The sequence below is a fragment of the Canis aureus genome, chromosome 33, assembly GCF_053574225.1.
Source record: "Canis aureus isolate CA01 chromosome 33, VMU_Caureus_v.1.0, whole genome shotgun sequence".
In the NCBI taxonomy this organism is placed as follows: Eukaryota; Metazoa; Chordata; class Mammalia; order Carnivora; family Canidae; genus Canis; species Canis aureus.
The window spans coordinates 42,734,226-42,752,709 of record NC_135643.1 but is presented as its reverse complement, the minus strand read 5'-3'; positions in this window follow the sequence as shown (position 1 = coordinate 42,752,709).

Below are 18,484 nucleotides of genomic sequence, written 5' to 3'. Positions count from 1 at the left end.
GTTAAGGTACACGTTTGGGTTAGGGTTAGGGTACTTTTTAGGGTTAGGGTTAGGTTTAGTTTATGGGTTAGTGTTAGGATCAGGGTTAGGTTTAGTTTACGTGTCAGGGATACGGTTAGGGTGAGGGTTAGGGTTAGGTTAGGGTTAGGGTTTGGTTTAGAGATAGGGTTAGGGTTATGATTAGAGTTAGGGTTAGGTTTAGGGGTAGTTTTAGTGTTAGGGTACGGGTTATGGTTAGGGTTAGGGTAGGGTACGGTATAGGGTTAGGGTACGGGTTAGGGTTAGTTTTAGGGTTAGTATTAGGGTACGGGTTAGGGTTAGTGTTAGGGTACCATTTAGGGTTAGTGTACGGGTTAGCGTTAGGGTTGGGGTTAGCGTAAGGGTTAGGGCACGGGTTAGGATTAGGGTTAGGGTATTGTTTGGGTTAGGGTCAGGGTTAGATTTAGGTTATGTGTTAGGGTACGGGTTAGGGTTAGGATACGGGTAGGGTTAATGTACGGGTTAGGGTTGCGGTTAAGGTATGGTTTAGGGTTAGGGTACGGGTTAGGGTTAGAGTACGGGTTACGGTTAGGGTTAGGTTACGGGTTAGGGTAAGGGTTAGGGTTAGGTTTAGGGTTAAGTGTTGAGGTTAAGGGTTACGGATAGAGTTAGGGGTCATGGTTAGGGGTTAGGGTTAGGGTACTGGTTAGGGTACGGGTTAGGGTTAGGGTTAGGTTACGGGTTAGTGTATGGGTTAGGTTTCAGGTTAGGTTTAGGGTTAAGGTTAGGGTGAGGGGTTAGGGTTAGTGTTAGGGTTAAGGTTAGGGTGAGGGGTTAGGGTTAGTGTTAGGGTTAGGGGTTAGGGTTAGGGTTAGGGTACGGGTTACGGTTAGAGTACGGGTTACGGTTAGGGTTAGGGTATGGGTTAGGGTTAGGGTATGGTTTAGGATTAGGGTACAGTTTAGGGTACGGGTTAGGGTTAGGGTACAGGTTATGGTTACTGTAAGGGTTAGGGGTAGGATTACTGTACAGGATAGGGTTAGGGTACGGGTTAGGGTTAGGTTTAGGGTACGGGTTAGAGTTAGGGTATAGGTTAGGGTTAGGTTTAGGTTACGGGTGAGTGTTAGGGTTAGGGTATGGGTTAGTGTATGGGTTAGGTTTCAGGTTAGGTTTAGGGTTAGTTTTAGAGTTAGGGGTTAGGGTTAGTGTTAGGTTTAGGGTTAGGGTTAGGGTTAAGTGTTAGGTTTAAGGGTTAGGGATAGTGTTAGGGTTAGGGTTAGGGGTTAGGGGTAGGGTTAGGGTTAAGGGTTAGTGTTAAGGGTTAGGGTTAGGGGTTAGGGTTAGTGTTAGTGTTAGGGTTAAGGTTAGGGCTTAATGTTAGGGTTAGGGTTAGGGTTTGGGTTAGTGTTAGGATTAGGGTTAGAGTTAGGGTTTAGGGTTAGGGTTAAGGCTTAGGGTTAGGTTTAGGGTTAGTGGTTAGGGGTTCAGTTTAGGGGTAGGGGTAGGGGTTAAGGTTTGGGTTAGGGGTTAGGGTTAGGTTTTGGTTTGGGGTTAGGGTTAGGTTTTGTTTTAGGGTTAGGTTTATGGGTTAGGGTTTAGGGTTAGGGTTAGGTGTTAGGGTTAGGGTAGAGGTTAGAGGTTAGGGTTATGGTTATGGTTAGGTATGTGTTAGGGTTAGGGTTAGGATATGGCTTAGGGTACAGGTTACGGTATGGGTTAGTGTTAGAGTACTGGTTAGGGTTAGGGTTAGGGGACAGGTTAGTGTACGGGTTAGGGTAAGTGTTAGGGTACGGGTTAGGGTTGGGGTACTGTTTAGTGTTAGGGTACCTGTTAGGGTTAGGGTACTGATTAGGGTTACGGTACAGCTTAAGTTAGGGTTAGTGTTCGGGTTAGGGTTAGGGTTTAGGGTTTAGGGTTAGGGTTAGTATTACGATTAGGGTTAAGGGTTAGGGTTAAGGGTTAGGGTTAGGATAGGTTTAGTGTTAGGGGTTAGGGGTTAGGGTTAGGGATTTGATTCGAATCAATTCTTTTTTTTTATTTTTTTAAAGATTTTTTTATTTATTTATGATAGACATAGATAGAGGCAGAGACACAGGAGGAAGGAGAAGCCGGCTCCATGCAGAAGCCCGATGTGGGACTCGATCCCAGGTCTCCAGGATCATGCCCCGGGCTGCAGGCAGCGCTAAACCGCTGCGCCACCAGGGCTGCCCTCGATTCTTTTTGATTCGATTCGATTGGATTCATTTCTTTTCAATTCGATTCTTTTCGATTCGATTATTTTAGATTCGATTCGATTATTTTCGATTAAATTCGATTATATTCGATTCAAATCGATTAGATTATTTTCGATTCGATTGGATTATTTTAGATTTGATTAGATTATTTTTGATTCAATTCGATTGGATTATTTTTTATTCGATTTGATGCAAATCGATTCTTTTCGATTTGATGCAATTAATTTCGATTCGATTTGATTATTTTCGATTCGATTCGATTTGATTCGATTCAAATAATGTTTATTAATTTTTATTTATTATTTATGATAGTCACAGAGAGAGAGAGAGAGGCGCAGAGACACAGGCAGAGGGAGAGGCAGGCTCCATGCACCGGGACCCCGATGTGGGATTTGATCCCGGGTCTCCAGGATCGCGCCCTGGGCCAAAGGCAGGCGCCAAACCGCTGTGCCACCCAGGGATCCCCGATTCGAATAATTTCAATTCGATTCAATAATTTTTGATTCATTTCAATTCAATTTGATTATTTTCGATTCAATTTGATTGGATTCGTTTTGATTATTTTCGATTCGATCCAATTATTTTTGATTCGATCGATTCTTTTCGATTCGATTCGATTATTTTCGATTCAATTCGATCGATTCGGTTTGATTATTTTCAACTCAATTCAATCAATTCGGCTCAATTATTTTCGATTTGATTCGATTATTTTCGATTCGATAAGATTACTTTTGATTCGATTATTTTCGATTCGATTTCATTATTTTCAATTCAATTCAATTAGATTATTTTCGATTCGATTCAATGCGAATCGATTATTTTCGATTAGTTTCGATTCAATTATTTTCGATTTGATTTGATTCGATTATTTTCAATTCGATTCAATTTGATTATTTTCATTTTGATTCGGTTCAATTCAATTCTATTATTTTCGATTCGATTCGTTTCGTATTGATTCGAATCGTTTTGATTCAATTTGATTATTTTCGATTTGAATCGATTCTTTTCGATGCGATTCTTTTCGATTCGGTTTGATATTTTCGATTCGAATCAACTCGATTCTTTTTGATTCGAGTACGTAAGATTCGATTCGATTCTTTTCGATTCGATTCGATTCGATATGATTCTTTTCGGTTCTATTCGATTCGATTCTTTTCGATTCAATTCGATATGATTCGATTCTTTTCGATTCCATTCGATATGATTCGATTTTATTCTTTTCATTTTGATTCGATTCATTTCGATGCTATTCAATTCGATTCGTTTCGAATCGATTCGATTCTTTTCGATTCAATTCGATACTTTTCGATTCAATTTGATTCGTTTTGATTCGATTCGATTCTTTTCGATTCAATTCGATTAGATTCTTTTCGATTCGATTTGGTTCGTTTTGATTCGATATGATTTGATTTGATTCTTTTCGATTTGATTCGATTCAATTCGATACGATTCTTTTCGTTTCGATTCGATTCTTTTCGATTTGATTAGATTCTTTTCAATTTGATTCAATTTGATTCTTTTCGATTTGATTCTTTTCGCTTCGATTCGATTCTACTCGATTCATTTCGAATCGATTCGATTCTTTTTGATTCGATCTATTTGATTCTTTTCGATTCAGTTCGATTCGATTCGATTCTTTTCGATTTGATTCAATTCTTTTCCACTCTGATTCGATTCGTTTTGATTTTTTTCGATTCGTTTCAATTCGAATCTATTCGATTCTTTTCGATTCAATTCGATTCAATTCGATTCTTTTAGATTCAATTCGATTCGATTCAATTCAATTCAATTCTTTTCAATGCGAATCAATTCGATTCGATTCTATGTGATTCGATCTATTCGATTATTTTCGATTCGGTTAGATTCGATTCAATTCTTTTCGATTCGATTCGATTCTTTTCCATTCGATCTGATTAGATTCGTTTTGAATTTTTTCGATTCGATTTGATTCGAATCTATTCGATTCTTTTCGATTCAATTCAATTCTTTTCGATTCAATTCAATTTGATTCAATTGCATTCGATTCGATTCTTTTTGGTTCGATTCGATTCTTTTCAATTCAATTCTTTTCGATTCGATTATTTTCGATGCTATTCGATTCTATTCTTTTCGATACGATTTGATTCTTTTCGATTCGATTCGATTCGATTTGATTTGATTCTTTTCAATTCAATTAGATATGATTTGATTCTTTTCAATTCAATTCAATACCATTCGATTCTTTTCGATTCAATTCAATTTGATTCTTTTCTATTCGATTCGATTTGATTGTTTACGATTTGATTCGATACAATTGGATTCTTTTCGTTTCGATTTGATTCTTTTCGATTCGATTCTTTTCGATTTGATTCGATTCTTTGGATTCGATTCGATACTGTTCGATTCGATTCAATTCTTTTGGATTCTATTTGATTCATTTCGATTCTTGATGCGATTCGAATCTTTTCACTTTGCTTCAATTCGATTCTACTCTATTCATTTCAAATCGATTCGATTCTTTTTGATTTGATCTATTCAATTATTTTCTATTCGGTTCGATTCGATTCAATTCTTTTCGATTTGATTCGATTCTTTTCCATTCGATCTTATTAGATTCGTTTCGAAATTTTTCAATTCAATTCAATTCGAATCTATTTGATTCTTTTCGATTCAATTCGATTCAAATTCCTTTCTTTTCAAATTGATTTGATTCGATTCGATTCTTTTTGATTCCATTCGAATCGATTTTTTCGATTCAATTCTTTTAGATTCGACTCTTTTCGATTCAATTCATTTGGATTCGATTCTTTTCGATTCAATTAGATTCTTTTCGATTCGATTCAGTTCTTTTCGATTCAATTTGATTCGATTCGATTCTTTTCGATTCAATTTGAGTCGATTCTTTTCGATTCGAATCGATACTTTTCTACTCTTTTCGACTTGATACGATTCGATTATTTTCGATTCGATACCATTTGATTCGTTCTTTTTTTGAATCAATTCGATTCTTTTCGATTCGACTCTTTTCGATTCGATTCATTTGGATTCGATTCTTTTCGATTCGATTCAATTAGATTCTTTTCGATTCGATTCTTCTTGATTCGATTCGATTAGATTTTTTTCGTTTCGATTCGATAGTTTTCTATTCCTTTCTTTTCTATTCGATTCGATTAGATTCTTTTCGATTTGATTCAATTCGATTCGAATCTTTCTATTCGAGTCTTTTTGATTTGAATTCCTTTCTTTTCGAATCGATTCAATTCGATTCTTTTCGATTCGATTCAATTCTTTTTGATTTGATTCGATTTGATTCGATTATTTTCACTTCGATTCGATTCTTTTGATTCGGTGCGATTCGATTCGATTTTTTTCGATTCAATTCGATTAGATTCTTTTCGATTTGAGTCTTTTGATTCGAATTTCTTTCTTTTCAAATCGATTTAATTCGATTCTTTTTGATTCGATTCGATTCTTTTTGATTTGATTCTTTTCAGGTCGATTCGATTCGGTTTTTTTTAATCAATTCGATTCTTTTCGATTCTACTCTTCGATTCAATTCTTTTGGATTCATACTTTTGGATTCGATTCGATTCTTTTCGATTCGATTCTTTCCGATTAGATTTGATTCTTTTCGATTCAATTCGATTCGATTCTTTACAATTCGATTCGATTCTTTTCAATTCGATTCGATTCGATTCTTTTCAATTCGATTCGATTCAATTCGATTCGTTTTTTTCTAAACGATTCGATTCTTTTTGATTCCATTCCTTTCAACTCGATTCATTTGGATTCGATTCTTTTCGATTCAATTCGATTCGATTCTTTTTGATTCGATTCGATTCGATTCTTTTTGATTCGTCTCTTTTCGATTCTATTCGAATCTTTTCGATTCGATTCGATTCTTTTCAATTCAATTTGATTCGATCCGAAACTCTTCAATTCTTTTCAATTCAATTCGATTGTTTTTGATTCGAATTGATTCAATTCTTTTCGATTCGATTCGATTGTTTTCGATTCGATTCGATTTTTTTCTATTCGATTCTTTTTTATTTGATTTGTTTCGATTATTTTCGATTCGATTTGATTCTTTTTGATTCGGTTTGGATCGATTCGATCCTTTTTGATTCGATTCGATTCGATACGATTCTTTTCGTTTTGATATGATAGTTTTCGATTCGTTTCTTTTTGATTCTATTCGATTCGATTCTTTTTGTTTTGATTCGATTTGATTCGAATCTTTTGATTCGAGTCTTTTCGATTCGAATTCCTTTCTTTTAGAATCGATTCGATTCAATTCTTTTCGATTCGATTGAATTCGATTCGATTCTTTTCACTTCCTTTCGATTTGATTCTTTTGATTCGGTGCGATTCGAGTCGATTCTTTTTGATTCGATTTGATTCGATTCTTTTTTATTCGATTCGATTCCTTTCAATTTGATTCGATTCTTTTTATTCTTTTCAATACAATTTGATTCGTTTTTTTTCAAATTGATTGTTTTTGATCGACTCTTTTCGATTCGATTCATTTGGATTCGATTTGTTTCGTTTGGATTCGATTCGATTCCTTTCGATTCGATTCTTTTCGATTTGATTCGATTCTTTTAAAATCGATTCAATTCAATTCGATTCTTTTCGATTCGATTTTTTTCGATTCGTCGATTCGATCCTTTTCGATTCGATTCTTTTCGATCCGATTCCATTCTTTTCGATTCAATTCGATTCTTTTCGATTTGATTCTTTTCGACTCAATTCGATTATTTTCTTTCGATTCGATTCAATTCGAATCTATTCGATTCTTTTCGATTCGATTATTTTCGATTCGATTCGATTATTTTTTTATTCATTTTGAATTGATTCGATCCTTTTTGTTTCGATTCGATTTGATTTTTTTCATTCGATACGATTTTTTTCGTTTCGATATGATAGTTTTCAATTCGTTTCTTTTCGATTCTATTCGATTCGATTCTTTTTGTTTCGATTCAATTTGATTCGAATCTTTCGATTCGAGCCTTTTCGATTCAAATTCCTTTCTTTTAGAATCGATTCGATTCAATTCTTTTCAGTTCCATTCCATTCAATTCTTTTTTTTGAAACAATTTGATTCTTTTTGATGCCACTCTTTTCGATTAGATTCATTTGGATTCGATTCTTTTCGATTCGATTAGATTTGATTCTTTTCGATTCAAGTCGAGTCAATTCTTTTTGATTCCATTCGAATCTTTTCGGTTCGATTAGATTCTTTTTTATTTAATTCGATTCGATTCGAAACTCTTCGATTGAATTCTTCTCGATTCGATTCTTTTTGATTCGATTCTTTTCGATTCGATTCATTTCTTTTCAATTTCATTTTTTTCTATTCGATTCTTTTTTATTTGATTTAATTATTTTCGATTCGATTCGATTTTTTTGGCTTCAAAACGATAGTTTTCGAATCGTTCTTTTCGATTCTATTCAATGCGATTCTTTTTGTTTCGATTCGATTTGATTCAAATCTTTCAATTCGAGTCTTTTCGATTCAATTTCCTTTCTTTTAGTATCGATTCGATTCGATTCGATTCTTTTCGATTCAATTCGATTTGGTTCGATTCGATTCTTTTCACTTCCATTCAATTCGATTCTTTGGATTCGGTGTGATTCGATTCGATTTTTTTGGATCTGATTCGATTCGATTCGATTCAATTCGATTCTTTTCTATTCGATTCAATTCAGTTTGATTCTTTTCGATTCGATTTGATTCTTTTCGATTCAATTCAATTCGTTTCTTTAGATTTGATTTGATTTTTTTCGATTCGATTCAATTCTTTTCGATTCTATTCTATTCTTTCGATTTGATTCTTTTCGATTCGAATAGATTCTTTTCAATTCGATTTGATTCGATTCGATTCAATTCTTTTTGATTCGATTCAGTTTGATTTGAATCTATTCTATTCGATTATTTTCAATTCGATTCTTTTCGATTTGGTTCGATTCAGTTCTTTTCGATTCATTTTGATTTGATTATTTTGATTCGATTCTTTTCGATTCGATTTGAATCTATTCTATTCGATTCTTTTCAATTCGATTCTTTTCGATTTGATTCGATTCAGTTCTCTTCGATTTGATTCGATTTGACTCTTTTCGATTCGATTCGATTCTTTCTGATTCAATTCGATTCTTTTTTATTCAATTCGATTTGATTCTTTTCGATTCAATTCAAATCGATTCGATTCATTTCGATTCAATTTGATTCGATTCGATCCTTTTCGATTCGATTCAATTCTTTTCGATTCGATTCTTTTCCATTCAATTCTTTCCGATTCGATTCTTTTCCATTCGATTCGATATTTTCGATTCGATTCAGTTTTTTATTAGATTTTTTACGATTCTTTTCGATTCGATTCAATTCTTTTCGATTTGATTTGATTCTTTCCATTCGATATGATTCGATTCGATCCTTTTCGATTTGATTCGATTCTTTTCTTTTTTTTTATTTATTTATTTATGATAGTCACACAGAGAGGGAGAGAGAGGCAGAGACACAGGCAGAGGGAGAAGCAGGCTCCATGCACCGGGAGCCCGACGTGGGATTCGATCCCGGGTCTCCAGGATCGCGCCCTGGGCCAAAGGCAGGCGCTAAACCGCTGCGCCACCCAGGGATCCCTGATTCGATTCTTTTCGATTCAATTCGATTTGATCTTTTCCGATTCGATTTGATTCTCTTCGATTTGATTCGATTCGATTCAATTATTTTCGATTCAATTCAATTCAATTCCATTATTTTCGATTGTAGTCTATTCGAATCGATTATTTTCAATTAGATTCGATTATTTTCTATTCGATTCGTTTCGATTCGAATATTTTTGATTCGATTCGTTTCGATTCGATTCGATTCGATTATATTCGAGTTGATTCGATTCGATTATTTTTGGTTCTATTCGTTTCGATTCGAATCGTTTCAATTCGATTCGACTCGATTATTTTTTATTCGATTCGAGTCTATTATTTTCGATTCGACTCGTTTCGATTCGTTTATTTTCGATTTGATTCGTATCGATTCGATTCGATTCGAGTATTTTCGATTAAATTCGTTTCGATTTGAATCGATTCAATTATTTTTGATTCGATTCATTTCGATTCGTTTTGATTCGATTATTTTCGATTCGATTCGTTTCAATTCGATTCGATTCGATTATTTTCAATTCGAATCGATTATTTTCGATTTGATTCGATTCGATTATTTTTTTTTAAAGATATATGTTTTTTTTAATTTATTTATGATAGTCACAGAGAGAGAGAGAGAGAGGCAGAGACATAGGCAGAGGGAGAAGCAGGCTCCATGCACCAGGAGCCCGATGTGGGACTCAATCCGGGTCTCCAGGATCGCGCCCTGGGCCAAAGGCAGGCGTCAAACCGCTGCGCCACCCAGGGATCCCTGATTCGATTATTTTTGATTCGATCATTTCGATTCTATTCGTTTTGATTCAATTCAATTCGATTATTTTAGATTTGTTTTGATTCGATTCGATTTGATTTTTTATTCAATTCATTTCGATTCGATTATTTTCTATTCGAATCATTTCGATTCGATTATTTTTTATTCGTTTCGATTCCATTCCATTATTTTTTATTCAAATTGTTTCGATTCTATTCAATTCGATTATTTTCGATTCAATTCCTTTCGATTTGGTTATTTTCGATTCGATTCAATTCCATTCGATTACTTTTGATTCATTTCGTTTCGAGTCGATTCGATTCGATTATTTTCCGTTCTATTCATTTCGATTAGATTCGATTAGATTATTTTCGATTCAATTCGTTTCGATTCGGTTCCATTCGTTTCAATTCGATTATTTTTGATTCGATTCGATTCGATTATTTTCTATTCGATTCGTTTCGATTCGATTATTTTTGATTCGATTCGTTTTGATTCGATTTGATTCGATTATTTTCGAGTTGATTCGATTCGATTATTTTCAGTTCTATTCGTTTCGATTAGATTCGATTCGATTATTTTCGATTCAATTCATTTCGATTCGTTTATTTTCGATTCGAATTGTTTCGATGTGATTCGATTCGAGTATTTTCGATTCAATTCGTTTCGATTCAATTTGATTCAATTATTTTTGATTCGATTCATTTCGATTCGATTCAATTTTTTTCGATTCGATTCTGTTCGATTTGATTAGATTCTTTTCGATCGACACGTTTTGATTCATTTCGATCGATTCATTTCGATTGATTCGATTCGATCCTTTTCGATTCGATCCTTTTCAATCCGATGCTTTTCGATTCGATTCGATTCTTTTCGATTCGATTCTTTTCCATTCAATTCGATTCTTTTCAATTCGATTGGATTTGATTCTTTTCAATATGATTCGATTTTTTCGATTCGATTCTTCTTTATTTGATTTGTATCGATTCTTTTCGAATAGATTTGATTCGATTCTTTTCGATTCGATTCGATTCTTTTCAATTCGATTCAATTCGATTCGATCTTTTCTGATTCAATTCGATTCTTTTCGATTCGATTCGATTCTTTTTTTATTCGATTCGATTCGATTCTTTTCGAGTCGATTCGAATCAATTCGGTTTTTTTTCGAATCGATTTGATTCTTTCGATTCGACTCTTCGATTCGATTATTTTGGATTCAATTCTTTTTGATTCGATCCTTTTTGATTCGATTCGATTCTTTTTGATTCGATTCGATTCCATTTTTTTGTTTCAATTCGTCTTTTTTGATTCGTTTCTTTTTGATTCGATTCAATTCGATTTTTTTCGAATCGGTACGATTTTTTCATTTTGATATGATAGTTTTCAATTCGTTTCTTTTCGATTCTATTCAATTCGATTCTTTTTGTTTCAATTCGATTTGATTTGAATCTTTCAATTCGAGTCTTTTCGATTCGAGTTCCTTTCTTTTAGAATCGATACTTTTCTATTCTTTTCAATTCGATTCGATTATGTTTGATTCGATTCCATTTGATTCGTTCGTTTTTCGAATCTATTCTTTTTGATTCGACTCTTTTTGATTTGATTCATTTGGATTCAATTCTTTTCAATTCGATTCGATTCTTTTCGAATCGATTCGATTTTTTCGATTTGACTCTTTTCTTTTTTTAATTTTTTTTAAATTTTTATTTATGATAGTCACAGAGAGAGAGAGAGGCGCAGAGACACAGGCAGAGGGAGAAGCAGGCTCCATGCACCAGGAGCCCGATGTGGGATTCGATCCCGGGTCTCCAGGATCGCGCCCTGGGCCAAAGGCAGGCGCCAAACCGCTGCGCCACCCAGGGATCCCCTGACTCTTTTCGATTCGATTCATTTGGATTGGATTATTTTCGATTCGATCCTTTTCGATTTGATTCGATTCTTTTTTTTAAATTTTTTAAAATTTTATTTATTTATGATATGCACACAGTGAGAGAGAGAGAGAGAGGCAGAGACATAGGCAGAGGGAGAAGCAGGCTCCATGCACCTGGAGCCCGACGTGGGATTTGATCCCTGGTCTCCAGAATCGCGCCCTGAGCCAAAGGCAGGCACTAAACCGCTGCGCCACCCAGGGATCCCAATTCGATTTGATTCTTTTCGATTCAATTCGATTCAATTCCTTTCGATTCGATCCGATTCTTTTCTATTCGATTTGATTCGATTCGATCCTTTTCGATTCGATTCGATTCTTTTCGATTTGATTTGATTTTTTCCTATTCAATACAATTCGATTCGATCCTTTTCGTTTCGATTCGATTCTTTTCAATTCGATTCGATTCGATTCTTTTTTTTAATTTTTTTTATTCGATTCTTACATTCAATTTGATTAGATCTTTTTGATTCGATTTGATTCTCTGATTCGATTCTATTTGATTTTTTTCGTTTCCATTCGATAGTTTTCTATTCATTTCTTTTCTATTCGATTCGATTTGATTTGATTCTTTTCGATTCAATTCGATTCGATTCGAATCTTTCTATTCGAGTGTTTTTTATTTGAATTCCTTTCTTTTCGAATCGATTCAATTCGATTCTTTTGATTCGATTCAATTATTTTCACTTCCATTCGATTAGATTCTTTTGATTCGGTGCGATTCGATTCGATTTTTTTCGATTCAATTCGATTCTTTTCGATTCAAGTCTCTTCGATTCGAATTTCTTTCTTTTTGAATCAATTTGATTCTATTCTTTTCGATTTGATTTGATTCGATTCTTTTTGATTCGATTCGATTCTTTTCGATTTGATCTGATTCTTTTCAATTCAATTCGATTCGATTCTTTTCAATTCCAGTCTCTTCGATTCGAATTTCTTTCTTTTCGAATCGATTTGATTCCATTCTTTTCAATTTGATTCGATTCAATTTGATTCTTTTCGATTCGATTCGATTCTTTTTGAGTCGATTCGATTTGAATCAATTCGGTTTTTTTCAAATCGATTCGATTTTTTCGATTTGACTCTTCGATTCGATTCTTTTCGATTTGATTCAATTCTTTTGATTCGATCCTTTTCGATTCAATTCGATACTTTTTGGTTCGATTCGATTCTTTTCTATTCTTTTCAATTCAATTCGATTCGATTATTTTCGATTCGATTCAGTTCGATTCGTTTTTTTGAATCGATTCATTCTTTTTGATTCCACTCCTTTCGACTCGATTTGATTCGATTCTTTTTGATTCGATTAGATTCTATTCTTTTCGATTCAATTCAATTCTTTTTGATTCGTTTCTTTTCGATTCTATTCGAATCTTTTCGATTCGATTAGATTCTTTTCGATTCAATTCGATTCGATTCAAAACTCTTCGATTCAATTTTTTTGATTCGATTCGATTCGATTGTTTTCAATTCGATTCAATTCAATTCTTTTCAATTCGATTCAATTCTTTTCGATTCCTTTTGTTTTTTTCAATTCGATTTTTTATTTGATTTGTTTCAATTCTTTTCTATTCGATTCGATTCTTTTCAATTCGATTCGATTCTATTTGATTCATTTCGAATCGATTCGATCCTTTTCGATTCTATTCGATTCGAATCGATTTTTTTCGATTCGATTCGATTTTTTTCATTTCGATATGATAGTTTTCGATTCGTTTCTTTTTGATTCTATTCGATCCGATTCTTTTTGTTTCGGTTCGATTTGATTCGAATCTTTTGATTCGAGTCTTTTCAATTCGAATTCCTTTCTTTTAGAATTGATTCGATTCGATTCTTTTCGATTTGATTTGATTCGATTCGATTCTTTTCACGTCCATTTGATTTAATTCTTTAGATTCGGTGCGTTTTGATTCTATTTTTTTGATTCGATTCAATTCTTTTCGATTAGATTCGATTCAGTTTTTTCGATTCGATTTGATTCTTTTCGATTCGATTCGATTCTTTCCGATTCGATTCGATTCTTTTCAATTCAATTTGATTCGATTCTTTTCGTTTCAATTTGATTTGATACGATTCTTTTCGAATCGATTCTTTTCAATTCTTTTCTCTTCCATTCAATTCGATTCTTTGGATTCGGTGCGATTCGATTCAATTTTTTTCTTTTTTAAAAAAATATTTATTTATTTATTTATTTATTTATTTAGATAGTCACAGAGAGAGAGAGAGAGGCAGAGACACAGGCAGAAGGAGAAGCAGGCCCCACGCACCGGGAGCCCGATGTGGGATTCGATCCCGAGTCTCCAGGATCACGCCCTGGGCCAAAGGCAGGCGCCAAACCACTGCGCCACCCAGGAATCCCCGATTCAATTTTTTTCGATTCGATTCGATTCTTTTCGATTCGAGTCTTTTCGATTCGAATTGCTTTCTTTTCGAATCGATTTGATTCGATTCTATTCTTTTTGATTCCATTCGAACCAATTTTTTTCAATTCAATTCTTTTAGATTCTTTTCAATTCGATTTTTTCGATTTGATTCGATTCTTTTTGATTTGATTCGATTCTTTTTATTCATTTCGAATCGATTCGATCCTTTTCGATTCGATTCGATACGATCGTTTTCGTTTTGATGATAGTTTTCGATTCCTTTCTTTTCGATTCTATTCGATTCGATTCTTTTTGTATCGATTCAATTCTTTACACTTCCTGTTGATTCGATTCTTTTGATTTGGTGCGATTCGATTTTTTCGATTAGAGTCGATTCGATTCTTTTTGATTCAAGGTTCTTCGATTCGAATTTCTTTCTTTTCGAATCGATTTGTTTCGATTCGATTCTTTTCGATTCGATTCGATTCTTTTCGATTTGATTTGATTCTTTTCGATTCAATTCGATTCGATTCTTTTCGATTCGATTCAATTCTTTTCGATTTTACTTGATTCTTTTCTATTCGATACAATTCGATTAGATCCTTTTTGATTGGATTCGATTCTTTCCGATTCGATTCGATTCTTTTCAATTCAATTTGATTCGATTCTTTTCGTTTCAATTTGATTTGATACGATTCTTTTCGAATCGATTCTTTTCAATTCTTTTCTCTTCCATTCAATTCGATTCTTTGGATTCGGTGCGATTCAATTCAATTTTTTTCTTTTTTTAAAAAATATTTATTTATTTATTTATTTATTTATTTATTTATTTATTTATTTATTATGATAGTCACAGAGAGAGAGAGAGAGGCAGAGACACAGGCAGAAGGAGAAGCAGGCCCCACGCACCGGGAGCCCGATGTGGGATTCGATCCCGAGTCTCCAGGATCACGCCCTGGGCCAAAGGCAGGCGCCAAACCACTGCGCCACCCAGGGATCCCCGATTCAATTTTTTTCGATTTGATTCGATTCTTTTCGATTCGAGTCTTTTCGATTCGAATTGCTTTCTTTTCGAATCGATTTGATTCGATTCTATTCTTTTTGATTCCATTCGAACCAATTTTTTTCAATTCAATTCTTTTAGATTCTTTTCAATTCGATTTTTTCGATTTGATTCGATTCTTTTTGATTTGATTCGATTCTTTTTATTCATTTCGAATCGATTCGATCCTTTTCGATTCGATTCGATACGATCGTTTTCGTTTTGATGATAGTTTTCGATTCCTTTCTTTTCGATTCTATTCGATTCGATTCTTTTTGTATCGATTCAATTCTTTACACTTCCTGTTGATTCGATTCTTTTGATTTGGTGCGATTCGATTTTTTCGATTAGAGTCGATTCGATTCTTTTTGATTCAAGGTTCTTCGATTCGAATTTCTTTCTTTTCGAATCGATTTGTTTCGATTCGATTCTTTTCGATTCGATTCGATTCTTTTCGATTTGATTTGATTCTTTTCGATTCAATTCGATTCGATTCTTTTCGATTCGATTCAATTCTTTTCGATTTTATTTGATTCTTTTCTATTCGATACAATTCGATTAGATCCTTTTTGATTGGATTCGATTCTTTTCGATTCGATTCGATTCTTATATTCGATTTGATTCGATCTTTTTCAATTCGATTCGATTCTCTTCGATTTTATTCGATTCAATTTTTTTCATTTCCATTCGATAGTTTTCTATTCGTTTCTTCTCTATTCGATTCTATTCTTTTTGATTCGATTCAATTCGATTCGAATCTTTCTATTCGAATGTTTTTGATTTGAATTCCTTTCTTTTCGAATCGATTCGATTCGATTCTTTTTGATTCGATTCGATTCGATTCTTTTTGATTCGATTCGATTTGATTTGATTATTTTCACTTCCATTCGATTAGATTCTTTTGATTCGGTGCAATTCGATTCGATTTTTATCGATTCGATTCGATTCGAGTCTTTTCTATTCGAATGTCTTTTCAAATCGATTTGATTCGATTCTTTTCGATTCTTTTTGATTCAATTCGATTATTTTCGAGTCTCTTCGATTCGGTTTTTTCGAATCGATTTGATTCTTTTTGATTAGACTCTTCGATTCGGTTATTTTGGATTCGATTCTTTTCGATTCGATTCAATTCTTTTTGATTCATTTCGAATTGATTCGATCCATTTCGATTCGATTCGTTCGATTTTTTTGATTCGATACGATTTTTTTCTTTTCGATATGATATTTTTCGATTACTTTCTTTTCGATTCTATTTGATTCGATTCTTTTTTTTCAATACGATTTGATTCGAATCTTTCGATTCGAGTCATTTCGATTTGAATTCCTTTCTTTTAGAATCGATTCAATTCTTTTTGATTCGATTCAATTCGATTCGTTTTTTTGAAAAAATTCGATTCTTTTCGATTCCACTCTATTCGATTAGATTCATTTGGATCCGATTCTTTTCGATTCGATTAGATTCGACTCTTTTCGATTCAACTAGATTCAATTCTTTTTGATTTGTTTCTTTTTGATTCCATTCGAATCTTTTCGGTTCAATTAGATTCTTTTCGATTCAATTCGATTCGATTCGAAACCCTTCGATTGAATTCTTTTCGATTCGATTCTTTTTGATTCAATTCGATTCGATTAGATTCTTTTCGATTTGATTCGATTCATTTCTTTTCGATTCGATTGTTTTCTATTGGATTCCTTTTTATTTGATTTGATTCAATTATTTTCGATTCGATTCTATTCGATTCTTTTCAATTCGATGTGATTCGATACATTTCGATTCGATTTGATTTGATTTTTTTCTTTTCGATACAATAGTTTCGGTTTTGTTCCTTTCGATTCTATTCGATGCGATTATTTTGTTTCGATTCGATTTGCATGTGGAAGTGTCAGGCCTGTACTCACGATTATCTGAGTTGAATACAGCGATTTCAAATGGCCTTCTTCAAAGAGTGTAGCTAGTTTCTAACTCCCATGTACGAGTGGGTAGCAGACATCTGCCTCCCATGCATACACACTTTTGAGACTTGAGCTTATGGCCTGTACTTCCCACATCCTGCCTGCAGGTACACTTCGCTGCTAACAGGCCTAGGCTCGATGCATGACGGAAGTGTTGTGAGAGGTAAGTGGAAAGTCCCGGCACGCAAGACTAGTGCCTCCAAGCTCAATCCAGCGATTTCCTAGTAATTTCTGTCTTAGACAGGTGCTACATACTAAGTTCCATACGTGAGAAGCTAGCTGAAACCCATGTCCAAAAGCATCTCTCTTCCCGAGAGTTGAGCTCACACCCAGTCCCTCACAGTTCCACACTGCCTGCAGAATGAGTTTTGAACATCTTCACCAGAGACGTTTGTCAGAAGCTTGTGAGACGCAAGTGGAATAATGCAGGCCTGGAAGGTGTCTCCAGGTGCAGTAGAGTGGTATTCTTCGAACCTCCTGAGTTAGAAAACTGCTATGTTCTGATGGCCATTAGAACGCAGCTAGTTGAAAGCTGGCTTCTAGGCATGCTCTCTTGTGAGAGCTGAGCTCAGGGCAGGACCCTCCTGCATCCTGCCTGCCCATCGGCATAGCTGCTAACATCCTTACGTGAAGTGCTGGAAGAGATTGGATAAATGCGAGTGGAAGTGTCACGACTGTACTCACGTGTATCTGAGTTCAATACAGCGATTGCCAACGTCCTTGTTCAATTAGAGTGTAGCTCGTGTATATCTCGCCTCGATAAGTGTCTAGCAGACATCGGCTTGCAAAGCATACACACTTCTGAGAGTTGGGCTTATGGCCTGTACCTCCCCCATCCTGACTGCGTGTACGAACAGCTTCCACAGCATTTCGTTGTATGGGGGAGAGTAGCGGAGTGAGAAACAAGTGTCTGCCTTGTCAATTCCGTGACTAGCAGACAGCTGCCTCCAAGGTATGCACTCTCCTTTGGATTGATCTTAGGACTTGAACCTCCCACATGCTGACCACCTGTACGCTTCACTTCCAAAGGATATCGTTCGATGCGGGACGGAAGTTTTGCAAGAGGCAAATGTGTCTTAGTTCAATCCAGCAACTTCTGAGGAATTCCTCCCTCATTTGGGAGCTACATACTAACTTCCAAACCTGAGTACCTAGCTGAAAGCTCTCTCTCTGGGGAACTTCCCTCTCGGAGATGAGTTGAAACGTGGTCCTTCCCAGTTCCACACTGCCTACAGATACAGTTACAAACATCTTCACTAGACATGTTTGTCAGAAGCTAATGGGATGCAAAGGGAAGCTGCAGATTTCAAGGTTGTGTCTCCAGGTGCAGTAAAGCGGTATTCATGGAACATCCTGAATTCAATGCTGCCACGTTCTCATGGCCATCAGAACACAGTTAGTAGAAAGCTGGCTTCGAGGCATGCCTCCTTTTGAAAGCTGAGCTCAGGGCAGGACCCTCCCGCATTCTGACTGCCTGTAGTTGAAGCTGCTAACATTCTTATTTTAGGTTGGGAGAGGTTGGAGAAATGCAAGTGGAAGTGTCAGGACTGTACTCACGTGTATCTGAGTTCAATACAGTGATTGCCAACGTCCTTG